Genomic DNA, 14,128 nt, shown 5'->3' with positions numbered 1-14,128 from the left:
GTCACTAGGCTATTGCAACTACCATTGCATTTACTACAGTGAGTTTGCTAACAGGCAGCTGGCCCATGGCATATTCCCTATATTCCCACCGTACTGGATGGGGTAATCAATTAACTATGTGCCGCCCATTTCTGTGAGCCAGTTGCACATCTCTCACTCGCTGCAGCATCTTGGTGGAAAAAGTCACACCCACAATACATGCTGATTCAATGGTCTGGTGTAACGGCTGTCTTCTGTGGAAATGGACCAAGGCGCAGCAGGTATGTGAATACTCATCTTTAATAAAAATAAAGGAGTAGAGCATCCACTTAACAATACAAACAAAATATAAGACAGGAACAGTTTTGCAGGCACACAACACGCAGTGCAAAAACAACTACCCACAAAACCAAGTGACAAACATACTCCTACATATATGACTCCCAATCAGGAACAACGATCCCCAGCTGTTCCTGATCAGGAGTCACAAGACCAACACAGAACAATCACACACACAAGACTGCCACGTCCTGACCCCAAAACTACAACAGCTCCATCTGCTGGTCAGGACGTGACAGTACTCCCCCCTCAAGGTGCAGACCCCGGAATGCACCTAACAACGAAAAAACACCAACAAACAAAATCCCCAACAAAACCCATAACCAATAACCCCTAAACAATAAGGGAGGGAAGGGAGGGTGGCTGCCGTCAACGACGGCACTGTGCTACACCCTCCCTCCCCAACCCACCTATCCGGAGGTGGCTCCGGTGCAGGACGTGGACCCTGCTCCACCCTCGGCGTCGCCCACTTCGGTGGAGCCGATAGCTGCGCCAGGCAGACGGACCCCTCGAGCCGGGCCGGAGGACAGGAGGGCCCCTCGGGCCGGGCGGCAGGAGGGCCCCTCGGGCCGGGCCGGGGAGCAGGAGGGCCCCTCGGGCCGGGGAGCAGGAGGGCCCCTCGGGCCGGGGAGCAGGAGGGCCCCTCGGGCCGGGCCGGGGAGCAGGAGGGCCCCTCGGGCCGGGCCGGAGAGCAGGAGGGCCCCTCGGGCCGGGCCGGAGAGCAGGAGGGCCACTCGGGCCGGGCCGGAAGGCATGCGGGCCACTCGGGCCGGGCCGGAAGGCATGCGGGCCACTCGGGCCGGGCCGGAAGGCATGCGGGCCACTCGGGCCGGGCCGGAAGGCATGCGGGCCACTCGGGCTGGGCCGGAAGGCATGCGGGCCACTCGGGCTGGGCCGGAAGGCATGCGGGCCACTCGGGCTGGGCCGGAAGGCATGCGGGCCACTCGGGCTGGACCGGAAGGCATGCGGGCCACTCGGGCTGGACCGGAAGGCAGGAGGACCACTCGGGCTGGACCGGAGGGCAGGAGGACCACTCGGGCTGGACCGGAGGGCAGGAGGACCACTCGGGCTGGACCGGAGGGCAGGAGGACCACTCGGGCTGGACCGGAGGGCAGGAGGACCACTCGGGCTGATCCTGACAGGCCGGGCACCCTGGCAGAACAGGGCAGTCCGGCCAATCCGGCAGAACAGGGCAGTCCGGCCACTCCGGCAGAACAGGGCAGTCCGGCCACTCCGGCAGAACAGGGCAGTCCGGCCACTCCGGCAGAACAGGGCAGTCCGGCCACTCCGGCAGAACAGGGCAGTCCGGCCACTCCGGCAGAACAGGGCAGTCCGGCCACTCCGGCAGAACAGGGCAGTCCGGCCACTCCGGCAGAACAGGGCAGTCCGGCCACTCCGGCAGTTCAGGGCAGTCCGGCCACTCCGGCAGTTCAGGGCAGTCCGGCCACTCCGGCAGTTCAGGGCAGTCCGGCCACTCCGGCAGTTCAGGGCAGTCCGGCCACTCCGGCAGTTCAGGGCAGTCCGGCCACTCCGGCAGTTCAGGGCAGTCCGGCCACTCCGGCAGTGCAGCGCAGTCCGGCCACTCCGGCAGTTCAGCGCAATCCGGCCACTCCGGCAGTTCAGCGCAGTCCGGCCACTCCGGCAGTTCAGCGCAGTCCGGCCACTCCGGCAGTTCAGCGCAGTCCGGCCACTCCGGCAGTTCAGCGCAGTCCGGCCACTCCGGCAGTTCAGCGCAGTCGGGCAGCTCCGACGACTGTTGACTGGCGGGCAGCTCCGACGACTGTTGACTGGCGGGCAGCTCCGACGACTGTTGACTGGCGGGCAGCTCCGACGACTGTTGACTGGCGGGCAGCTCCGACGACTGTTGACTGGCGGGCAGCTCCGACGACTGTTGACTGGCGGGCAGCTCCGACGACTGTTGACTGGCGGGCAGCTCCGACGACTGTTGACTGGCGGGCAGCTCTGACGACTGTTGACTGGCGGGCAACTCTGGTAACTGTTGACTGGCGGGCAGCTCTGGTGACTGTTGACTGGCGGGCAGCTCTGATGACGACTGTTGACTCCTGATGCGTGGGGCAGGTATTGGACGTACCAGCCTGGAGACACGCACCTCCATGCTAGTGTGTCTAGTGGGAAACACCGGACCGAAAGGGCGCACTGGCGGTCTTGAGCGCAGGGTTGGCATCACCCCTTCCGGCTCGATGCTTACTTCGCCCTGGCACATGCGGGGCGCTGGTACCTTGCCTACCGGCCTGAAAATCCCAGGCCTCACCACAGCCCCAACCCCAAAGCACGGGACCTGTCCAGTCTGCCCTACAAGGGTACGGGGAGCTGGCCTGGGGCTGTAATCTCGCCCCGCCAAATAGCCCTTGTGCCCCCCCCTAAAAAATTATTGGGGCTGCCTCCAACATTCCTCCCTCACTTGCCTCTGTCCTCTTCTCCGCTGCTTGGTCCTTTGGTGGTGGGTAGTTCTGTAACGGCTGTCTTCTGTGGAAATGGACCAAGGCGCAGCAGGTATGTGAATACTCATCTTTAATAAAAATAAAGGAGTAGAGCATCCACTTAACAATACAAACAAAATATAAGACAGGAACAGTTTTGCAGGCACACAACACGCAGTGCAAAAATAACTACCCACAAAACCAAGTGACAAACATACTCCTACATATATGACTCCCAATCAGGAACAACGATCCCCAGCTGTTCCTGATCAGGAGTCACAAGACCAACACAGAACAATCACACACACAAGACTGCCACGTCCTGACCCCAAAACTACAACAACAGCTCCATCTGCTGGTCAGGACGTGACATCTGGATAAGCATAATGCCTGCCATTATGATAGTAGCTAAACTTTTCACTGTGAGAGCACCATTGTAGTTACAGTAACAAGCTTGCATAAACATGAACACACTCCGAGCCAAAAACATTGGCCACCTTTGTTGCATTCCACTAAATGCTAACCGAATACAATAAAGTCACTAGAGTCACTACCTCTAATAAAACACATTGGCTTTTTTACTACCATAAAACTACTTTGACAGCTGAAGCAAGCACAACATTTTCTTCAGGAAAATTACCCTATCTAGTCAAATAAATAATGCCACTATACCTCGGTGGTGAGAAACATCAGATACAGAGACATGAGGATGTTCTCCCACTCCTTGACCATGTTGTCTGAGATGATGCTGAAGTTGCAAATCTTCTCATAGATTGATTCTCCTGTTGTTCCAGCATTCCTTTGAAACAAGAAATTATAACCACACCATTAGTTGTCCTTTATTCAAACAGAGATAATGGATTGACTAATGTGAAACAATACTTGGCTCTGTGAGAACAGTACTTACGGGAACATTTCTCATTTATGGCAGTGTACATAGATTTAGCCAACGTTGTGTTGAGGTCTGTGATGTTTCCATTTGTTGACCTACAGAACCCATTATTCCTGCATAAAGATGACAGTGTACGATGGTATCCTCTGCCATCCTTTTTCTAAAATAAAAGGACAATGGAAAAATATTAGCATATGCTATCAAAAACAAGGACCAAGGCACTCTTCTGGCAATTAAACTGTAAATTATTTAGTTGTGTTGCTGACATGTTCAATGGAACAACATGCATAAAACTCTTGATTCATTCAGCATGTTTAGCTTTCATCCAGGACTCTCTGACAAGGTGTAGACATGCCAAATTGCGTACTAAATACAATGTGATTGCTTTGAAAGGCATCATACAAGTTAAGATAACTAGCTACTGTACATACAGTGTATAAACATGATTTTCAGTTAGCTTAAACTCACTGCCTCTCGTGTGATTACTTTGTCCTTGGCAATCTGCAAGCATGACTTTTCTGACTTGGCAACTTACTCTGACAGGAGTTTTTTAAGGTCATCGTAATGTGTTGTCATGAGGGATGTGATGGTAGAAAGCTGCTCCTCCAGTGAATCCTTTAGCAGTTGGTACATGTTTGATTTCGTCTCAACCTAAGACACAAGACACACAATCTAAGAAGGACACTTCATTCATGACTTACTTTCACTAGATAGATTTTTGCATGTCATACCATCGTCATGTCGTTGGAGTTGGCTGCTTTGATCAACGAGAGGATCCCATAGACTCCAGATACATAGTCTCTAATTGCAGTCTTTGTGTGTCTCTCATTCATATCCTCCAGAACTTGTTTGAGTTGTGGTATCTCTGCAACATTAGTGACAAAAGTTGTTACAATTTGATATACAATAAGATATACAAGATCTGTTTTTCCGTCTCTGAAACCCTAGCCTCAGGTACCAAAGTTGTAGGTAGAGTACATACATTCAATCTAGCTAGTCAATCACAGTGTAATCTCAGACACCCAGAACTAAAATCTTAAGTAATTGCGTCAGATGCTCAATTAAGTTCTGTGGGGAGACGTGTTAGAAAATACCCCTATGGGAAAAAAACATGAATTTCATGTGATCTTATATGAATTTCATATGATAACATGAAACTATACGTGAAAACATTTGAGCACGTGAAAACATGATCCCATGTGAAAAATGTGACAACAGGGGATATATTTATTTAACATGTGATACCATGAAACTACACGTGACAACATATGAACCTTTTTCACATGTGAACTGCAAATTTGACATATGATTCTGCAATTCCCATGAGGTGAAAACATTTTATGTGAAAAGCAAGTGAACTCTATATTCAGTACATGTGGTTTCACATGTGAACAACTGACCTCATGTCCCTTTTGTTTTCACATGTGAAAATTTTGGCACATGTGAAACTGCAAATTTCATCTGAAGTAATTAAATGGTATGGGAGTTTTAAGGTAAGTGGTATGCTTTTCAGCTAAAATAGTGTACAAATCTTTAAAAAAATTACAATATGATTAGATTTGACATGATCACTTAATACTGAATTTTCAATATGAACCCACCTGGAATTTGAACTCACAGCCTTTAGGGTACGCTGCGCCGCAAATTCTTCGGCGTTGTCAGAAGTCCCCAACAGATTCATTACCTATAATGCATCTCTGCACTTAGCGAAATAGTGCACTGCTATTTTAGTTATCAGTTAATTTGACAATTCTCTCTATTTATTTCAGCAATTTTAAGGTTTTCTGTAGCTGTCTAATGCTGGTGGGGCATATTATTCTGTTTTAATTTTACTCCTGAATCACTATGATACATATAATAGTTTTTCTTGATTGGTATTATATACAAAGCTACAATTTACTTCGAAGTCCATACTGTAGGAATACAGGTGAAATTAATTATTGACACAGACATGGTGGATTAGCAAGAAGATCAGAATGCCATGAACCTAGAAGCTGTGAGTTCAAATCATATGTGAGGACATGTTGAATAATAATTACTGTATAAATAAACATACGGTACACAATTTAGTCAAAGTGTGTCAAATATGTAAGTTGAAAGTGCTGCAGCTATTTTGTGACTTTCTGGGGAAATCCTAAATACTTTTTTTAGTTTGCAGGGCATCATGTGAAAATTTGAATCCACATGTAAAAGCTCATGTTATCACGTGAAACCCACATATCCACATGTGAAATATCATTACATGTGAAGTGTTCCAAAACCACATGGTTTCCCATTATTTCACATGTGAAATAACACTTTCATGTGATTTTCCAAATGTGAAATCATGTGGTTTTTCCGTGAGGGTATACTACGAAGACTAGTGAAGTCTCAACCCCCCTAAACGGAAATGTACACCCAAATTCAAAAGATGAGAGCACCTGTGAAATTGTGATTTGGCCATATGATCAATGATGAAACATCTGCATACTGGAACAAAGTTCATTGTTACTCTTCACATCCCACAGTCTGTCAACAGATGCTACTACTATTTATGTTACATACACTTGTCCACGAGAGATTAATCACAGCACAAAACACAGTATTGTTTTTTTTAAAGGGTGAAGAGCATAGGTAGGTTCAACAATTTCAGTTGAACGAGTTGAATGACCATAGAAAAACATTGAAGGCGCAAATATCTCATTTTTGTAGGGGTTACTGTGGCATTTTAGCGTCAATGTTAAATGCTTTTGTTGTTGTTGCTATTCTTGCTACATGTAATAAAAGCTTAAATCGTCACATGATTATTTGTAGTGGCAGCGTCCCATTTCGAAAACTTCCGGTGAAATTGCAGAACGCCAAATTCAAATTAAATTACTATAAATATTAAACTGTCATGAAATCGCAAGTGCAATACATCAAAATAAAGCTTAACTTGTTGTTAATCCAGCCGGCGTGTCAGATTTCAAAAAGGCTTTACGGCGAAAGCAAACTATGCGATTATCTGAGGACATCGCCCAGCACTCAAATGCATAACAAATCATTTTCAACCAGGGAGTTGCGACACGAAAGTCAGAAATAGCGATATAATATATGCCTTACCTTTGAAGATCTCCTTCTGTTGGCACTCCAACAGGTCCCAGTTACATTACAAATGGTCCTTTTGTTCGATAAAGTCCTTTTTTATATCCATAAAAACTCAGTTTAGCTGGCGCGCTTCAGTCAATAATCCACTCGGTTTCCCTCCTTCAAAATGCACACAACTTATCCAAACAAGTCAATCAATGTTTATAATCAAACCTTAGGTACCCTAAAAAGCAAATAAATGATAAAATTTAAGACGGAGAATCATTATTGTCTTTACCGGCGAAAAATACAAAGGAACGCGCTCTCATTCACACGCTTGAAAACACTACAGCCAAAATGGGAGCCACCTAGAAAAACTACAATTCCTGGCTCATTTTTCCAAAAACCAGCCTGAAACTCTTTCTAAAGACTTTTGACATCTAGTGGAAGCCCTAGGAACTGCAATCGGGCACGATTTTGCCCTATTATAAAAGTGCCAGCCATTGAAATCAGTGGTAGAATGATTTTTTTTGGGGGGGGTGGTTTGTCCTTTTTGGGATGGTTTGTCATTTCGCCTGCCATTTCAGTTCTGTTATACTCACAGACATTATTTTAACAGTTTTAGGAACTGTAAAGTTGCATATCCTAGCTTCTGGGCCTGAGTAGCAGGCAGTTTACTTCGGGCACGCATTTCATCCGGACGTCAAAATACCGACCCTATCCCAAAGAAGTTTTAAACTCAAAACAGTTACATTCGTTGCTACTCACATCCTTCTCAGGATGTTAGTTAGTGTTCATGGGTTACAGTAAACAAATGGAATGTGTAAGCTTCTTTTAGCTAACAATGGTCTTTGTTTTTGCCTTGATGAAAGCATCTCATGTCGGCACTTATCTTACCAGTTTGTTCGTGTTCCAGAATGGGATTCCCATCATTTTGATATTCCTCAGCACTCACTGTAAACACCTGGAAGATGTTTTCCATTTGAATGAAAGGTTTCTGGAAGGGTTATATGAGAAAAAGAAAATAAATGATACATTTTGCTTGTGATGCTTTGAAATAGCTCAGCTTCGCCTCGTACTCATGGCTGCAGCACAGCCGTGCTTAAACACAAAGCACAAGGCATTGGATAGAATGGAGTAGATGTTTTAATTTAAAACATTAGAAAGATCTGACTTTGGTGGTTTATTATTGGATGGGTAAGAACAATTTACAAATTGCACTAATGCAGTAAGAGATGGGCTGTATTTCTGTTGCATGCATTTGAAAAAAGTTTTTCAATTACTTTTGAGTATTTTGTCATTTGTATTTGAAAGGCCTGGAAAAAAAACATGTTATTTGTAACAAGATACTTCAGAAAATTGTATTTACTTTTTTCAAAATACTATTAATGATCTACAATTTTAATATAGTGGTTCACAAAGCTGTGGCCCCCTATCACCCCAAATGTTCAGCATGGGTATCAGAAGTTTGATGGCACTATTGTGTGAGGCCATGAGGTGTTGGTGAATGAGTGGAAGAGCTTAAAAGAAAGTTGAAGTGCAGGTTGATTTACAAAGCAAGGACAATGAAGTAAAAAAAAACATTTAAAGTGAGCTTGACTTTGAAGCATACATACAGATCTTCTATCTTAATTTGACCAGTTTCTCATAACTGGAAAATAATCCTGCAGCAACAGTAAATTATTATTATGTGGATTATATTTAATGGGCGTTTTATAGGGGTTACTATGTGTTTTGTTAGAGCAAATCAAGTCTGACATTTTAAAGTGGAAACTACAAACTTTAGAAAATTCAGGAAAATTCTCTCACAACAGAGTGATCAAATTACGATAGCAGATCTGTATACACTTCGTTATTGCCACACTATCGCTACACTCTTTCAACCCCCTTAGCGCCTCCACCTGCACCTCTGATTATGCCACACTCATGGTAAGGCACTGAATCTTATTTCTGACACTAATGCGGTTGTATGGTTGTCAATGCCTTCAATGTTGTTGTTTTTTTATTGTTGAACCCTGACTGCACAACACATTTCCCATTTGGGACAATAAAGATAACGTGAACTTGAATGCAGCGAGTAATAAGGAACCACCAAGCTCTGAAGACTAACACTCTGAACTGTGTCAATTGTGTAAGATATTAGTACTGTTCACAGCATGTTGACCAAAGGCCACAGGTTATTATATAACTCATTTAAGGGCCAAATGTATTTTCTGTGTTATAAAAATACTAAAATACATGTATTTTAATTCAATGGGCAATCTGCAATTGGTACATCCATTTTTGGACTTTATGGAATGAATGATATGTACCTATTTATTCTTGAAGAATATAACATGTAAATAAATGCCTTATCAGCATAGTTCAATGGTCATACCCCATCAGTACCCAAATATATATGATTGGTGGTTATGTTACTGGTGGTCTAAACATTGTAGATATTGAATGTAAATATATTATAGATCACTCATCTAGATATTGGAAGTTATTACCAAAATGATTTATCAATAGATTGGGTAAAGACTCGCTTAAACTAAGCATGCATTTCAATGCAATCAAACACTGTCCAGATCTAACAATCATTACACCTTTCTATCAAGATGTCATACTGAGTTGGTATAAAGCAGGAGGTGGTGAAGGAGCCATGATATTAGAAATCATATAATTTGGGGATCTGAGTATATTATACTGTATGTAAATGAAAGAAAAACATTCTATAAGCATTGGGGTAATTCAAGTATTATTTGCTGAAAATAGTTGTTTGGTAATGACAAACCAAAGCTTCAATATAGATTTACATTTTAGTCATTTATCAGACGCTCTTATCCAGAGCGACTTACAGTAGTGAATGCATACATTTCATACATTTATTTTTTTGTACTGGCCCCCCCGTGGGAATCAAACCCACAACCCTGGTGTTGCACACACCATGCTGGTGTTGCAAAGACCATGCTCTACCAGCTGAGCTACAGGGAAGACTATACAAGACACTGGATTACTGAATTATTGACTATTCGAAATGCCATTCCAGAAAGTTGTATTTTATTGCTAAATGATACTACAATAGGATGTGGCACCAACAATTCATTAGATATAGTCCCTAAAGGATGTAGTTGTAGGACAATCTATTGATAAAAGAAAAAACAACCATGTCAGTAATGCAGAATAACTGGAAGAGGGTGTTATCTGATCAAACAAACATTTACTGCAGCAGTGTGTAACTACAAACATTGAAACTGTCTTCAGAAAAAAAACTATCAGAAAGATCTACTGAATACATCAACGTTTAATTTAATATATTGAGTCTTGCACCTTCTCCTTTTTTGTCAGAAGATAAAGAGCATATGTTTATTTCATGTAAACGCTTGGGAAATCTTTGGCATCAAGTAACCACGTTTATGTCTTACTTTAATGTACATTTTACAAGCCTCATATTATTCCATACAGTGTTAATTATTAAAACCAGCAATATTTCAAATGTTTAAGACTTTTAAAATATGACTGCCAAAAGTTTCGTAAAGTGGATAGAATGGCAATTTTGCTATCAGATTTAAAGTTTATAATTAAAGTCCAAAGGTAGACAAACATTATTGCTTACTGGAAAATAACTGATTATAGTTTAACACGAGGTACCTTCTCAGTTATTTAAGGCAACTGAAGAGGAGTGAAGAATGTGACAAACTGTATTAGTATTACAAATCTGTGTTGGTTTGTGTATAATCATATCAGATATGGATGTATCTCCTTATGGATAATGTTTAGATTGTTTTTTTTTAAATGTAACATAATGCTTTTTCTTGATTACAAAAATTGGTCCCGCTTTATTTTAAGTGTATCTTCTGAAGGCTTCATAAAGCACTACGTACAGTACAGTTGAAGTCTGAAGTTTACATACACTAAGGTTGGAGTCATTAAAACTCATTTTCAACCACTCCACAAATTTCTTGTTCACAAACTATAGTTTTAGCAAGTCGGTTAGGACATCTACTTTGTGCATGATACAAGTAATTTTTTCAACAATTGTTTACAGACAGATTATTTCACTTATAATTCACTGTTTCACAATTCCAGTGGGTCAGAAGTTTACATACACTAGGTTGACTGTGCCTTTAAACAGCTTGGAAAATTCCAGAAAATGATGTCATGGCTTTAGAAGCTTCTGATAGGCTAATTGACATCATTTGAGTCAATTGGAGGTGTACCTGTGGATGTATTTCAAGGATTACTTTCAAACTCAGGGACTCTTTGCTTGACATCATGGGAAAACCAAAAGAAAAAAGCCAAAACCTCAGAAAGAAATTGTAGACCTCCACAAGTCTGGTTCATCCTTGGGAGCAATTTCCAAACGCCTGAAGGTACCACGTTCATCTGTACAAACAATAGTGTGCAAGTATAAACACCATGGGACGACGCAGCCATCATACCGCTCAGGAAGGAGACGCATTCTGTCTCCTAGAGATGAATGTACTTTGGTGCAAAAAGTGCAAATCAATCCCAGAACAACAGCAAAGGACCTTGTGAAGATACTGGAGGAAACAGGTACAAAAGTATCTATATCCACAGTAAAACAAGTCCTATATCGACATAACCTGAAAGGCCGCTCAGCAAAGAAGAAGCCACTGCTCCAAAACCACCATAAAAAATGGTTTACAACTGCACATGGGGACAAAGGTCGTACTTTTTGGAGAAATGTCCTCTGTTCTGATGAAACAAAAATATAACTTTTTGGCCGTAATGACCATTGTTACATTTGGTGGAAAAAGGGGGAGGCTTGCAAGCCAAAGAACATCATCCCAACCATGAAGCACCGGGGGTGGCAGCATCATTTTGTGTGGTTGCTTTGCTGCAGGAGGGACTGGTGCGCTTCACAAAGTAGATGGCATCATGAGGAGGGAAAATTGGGTGGATATATTGAAGCAACATCTCAAGACATCAGTCAGGAAGTTAAAGCTTGGTCACAAATGGGTCTTCCAAATGGACAATGACCCCAAGCATACTTCCAAAGTTGTGGCAAAATGGCTTAAGTACAACAAAGTCAAGGTATTGGAGTGGCCATCACAAAGCCCGACCTCATTCCCATAGACATTTTGTGGGCAGAACTGAAAAAGCGTGTGCAAGCAAGGAGGCCTACAAACCTGACTCAGTTACACCAGCTCTGTCAGGAGGAATGGGCCAAAATTCACCCATCTTATTGTGGGAAGCTTGTGGAAGGTTACCCAAAACGTTTGACCCAAGTTAAACAATTTAAAGGCAATGCTACGAAATACTAATTGAGTGTATGTTAACTTCTGACCCACTGGGTATGTGATGAAAGAAATAAAAGCTGAAATAAATAATTCTCTCAACTATTATTCTGACATTTCACATTCTTAAAATAAAGTGGTGATCCTAACTGACCTAAGACAGAATTAAATGACAGGAATTGTGACAAACTGAGTTTAAATGTATTTGGCTAAGGTGTATGTAAACTTCCGACTTCAACTGTAGATGTTAGACATAATCTATAACCGTATATCATGCTCTATAAAGATTCATAATGTGGCATAACTGTAACCATCAATTTATTTTTTCACATTTATTAATCTTTTTTAGAACATGAAATACATTCTAGATGATTTCTGACCCATTTATTCAGTGCTTATGAAGCCTATATGAATGCTTTATGAAGACTTCATAAGATGCCCCTCAAATATTGCAGGACCAAAAATGTATAATAACACAAGCCAGTAATAATGGTTTAGTGCAACACTATTTACCAGGTAAATATTCTTGGGAGCTGCTGTAAACAACACCATGATGTAGTTTGGTGTCAACTCTTTACAAATGTACTCAAGTAGGCCGTCATTGTAAATAACAATTTGTTCATAACTGACTTGCCTAGTTAAATAAAGGTTAAATCAAATAAAACTAATAATAATACAAATTTAAACAATTAAAATAAATATACATTTTCTCTTAGAGTTTACATCTACACACAGTTAAGTCCAAATGAAATTACCATTGTCTTTGCTGCACAGGTTTGCCGAGGTGGGACCAAGTCACAATTATTCAGGTCACAGGCAAGTCTCAAGTCACAAGATCCGAGTCTAAAGTCGAGTCCCAAGTAGAACGGGTCAAGACTCGGGTCAAGTCCAAGTCATACATTCTAGAGCAAGTCAAGTCGAACGTAGTCACAAGTTTTCAAGTCAAGTCTCAAGTCAAGTAAAAAAACATCTATACATGCAACTATTGTTCAAACTCAAATCTTTGTCTATTTATTGAGGCTGCCAGACAGCCCATTTGATTATTTTGTCTACAACACATTTTGATTAGCCTATGTAATTTTGTATCAGTCATAAGGGCATGAAATCAGCAGAAGGCAAGGCAGGTTGACGTGCTCAGAGCGTAGATTTATTTACAGGTCTTGGTGATCCAATGGTGAAAGTGCCATTTCATTCACAATATACAAGTAGACTGACCAAATATACACGGGCAATAGCCCAAAAGAAATAGCCTCTTTATCAGGCTTAACCTGTCCTATCTGAACAAACACAGGTAGAGTGCAAGACTGTTCAGCCTCCCCTTGAGAAACCAAATTGAATGTGTCTAACAGGAGCTCAAACAGGTAGACCTACATAATAAAAGCAATTGGCCCCCAGGACCATACAATTACCCAATTGGCAATTACAACTGATAAACTGGTTCTACAATGTAAAAGGCAATTTCCACATCCATTGTTACATTGGTATATTCATCTTAATCAGACAATGATTATTAATGATATTTCAACACCATGCATACGTGGAACAATAATTTTCTCTTATTCAATATTCAATAGTCTATTTCTATGGTCACTGAGGCATGCGCGTTCCTATTACGCAAAACAAAAATGACAGAGACATAGGATACAGACACATGTAACTCTGACATAACCCGGAAAATATGAACAATGAAAACCATGCACCTGATCCTATAGCAAAGGCATGGGATTCTATAGCTGTACAGAAAATCAGCAATCTATTCGCTAGCTCACCCGACCTAGACAGTTTTCTGGTCCAATCAGAGTATAGAGTGTGCATTTCACAAGCCAATCTGTTACAGTTTTTTGTTGCAAGAATGACGCTGTGGCTACTGTCTCTGGCTGCATGTAGAATAATCCACATAGACTCTGTGCCACAAAATGAGTGACAAAACATTACAAAACCTGGCCAGATAATTTCAAATCATCAGTCTCAAGTCAAAGTCGAGTCTCGAGTCTCCAAGTCCAAGTCAAGTCTCAAGTTATTGTATTTTCCATCAAGTCAAGTCTCGAGTCATCAAATTTGTAACTTGAGTCAGACTCGAGTCCAGGTCATGTGACTTGAGTCGAAAGCTCTGCACCTTTGTAATGTGAACATAAAAACGAACCTTTTTCACAACTTCGTTGTTGAACCTCTCTCCCAACATTATCTTA

This window comes from Salmo salar, chromosome 06 (assembly GCF_965601325.2).
Source record: "Salmo salar chromosome 06, fSalSal1, whole genome shotgun sequence".
Lineage (NCBI taxonomy): Eukaryota > Metazoa > Chordata > Actinopteri > Salmoniformes > Salmonidae > Salmo > Salmo salar.
The sequence above is the reverse complement of the archived record's forward strand: the minus strand, read 5'-3'. Positions refer to the sequence as shown.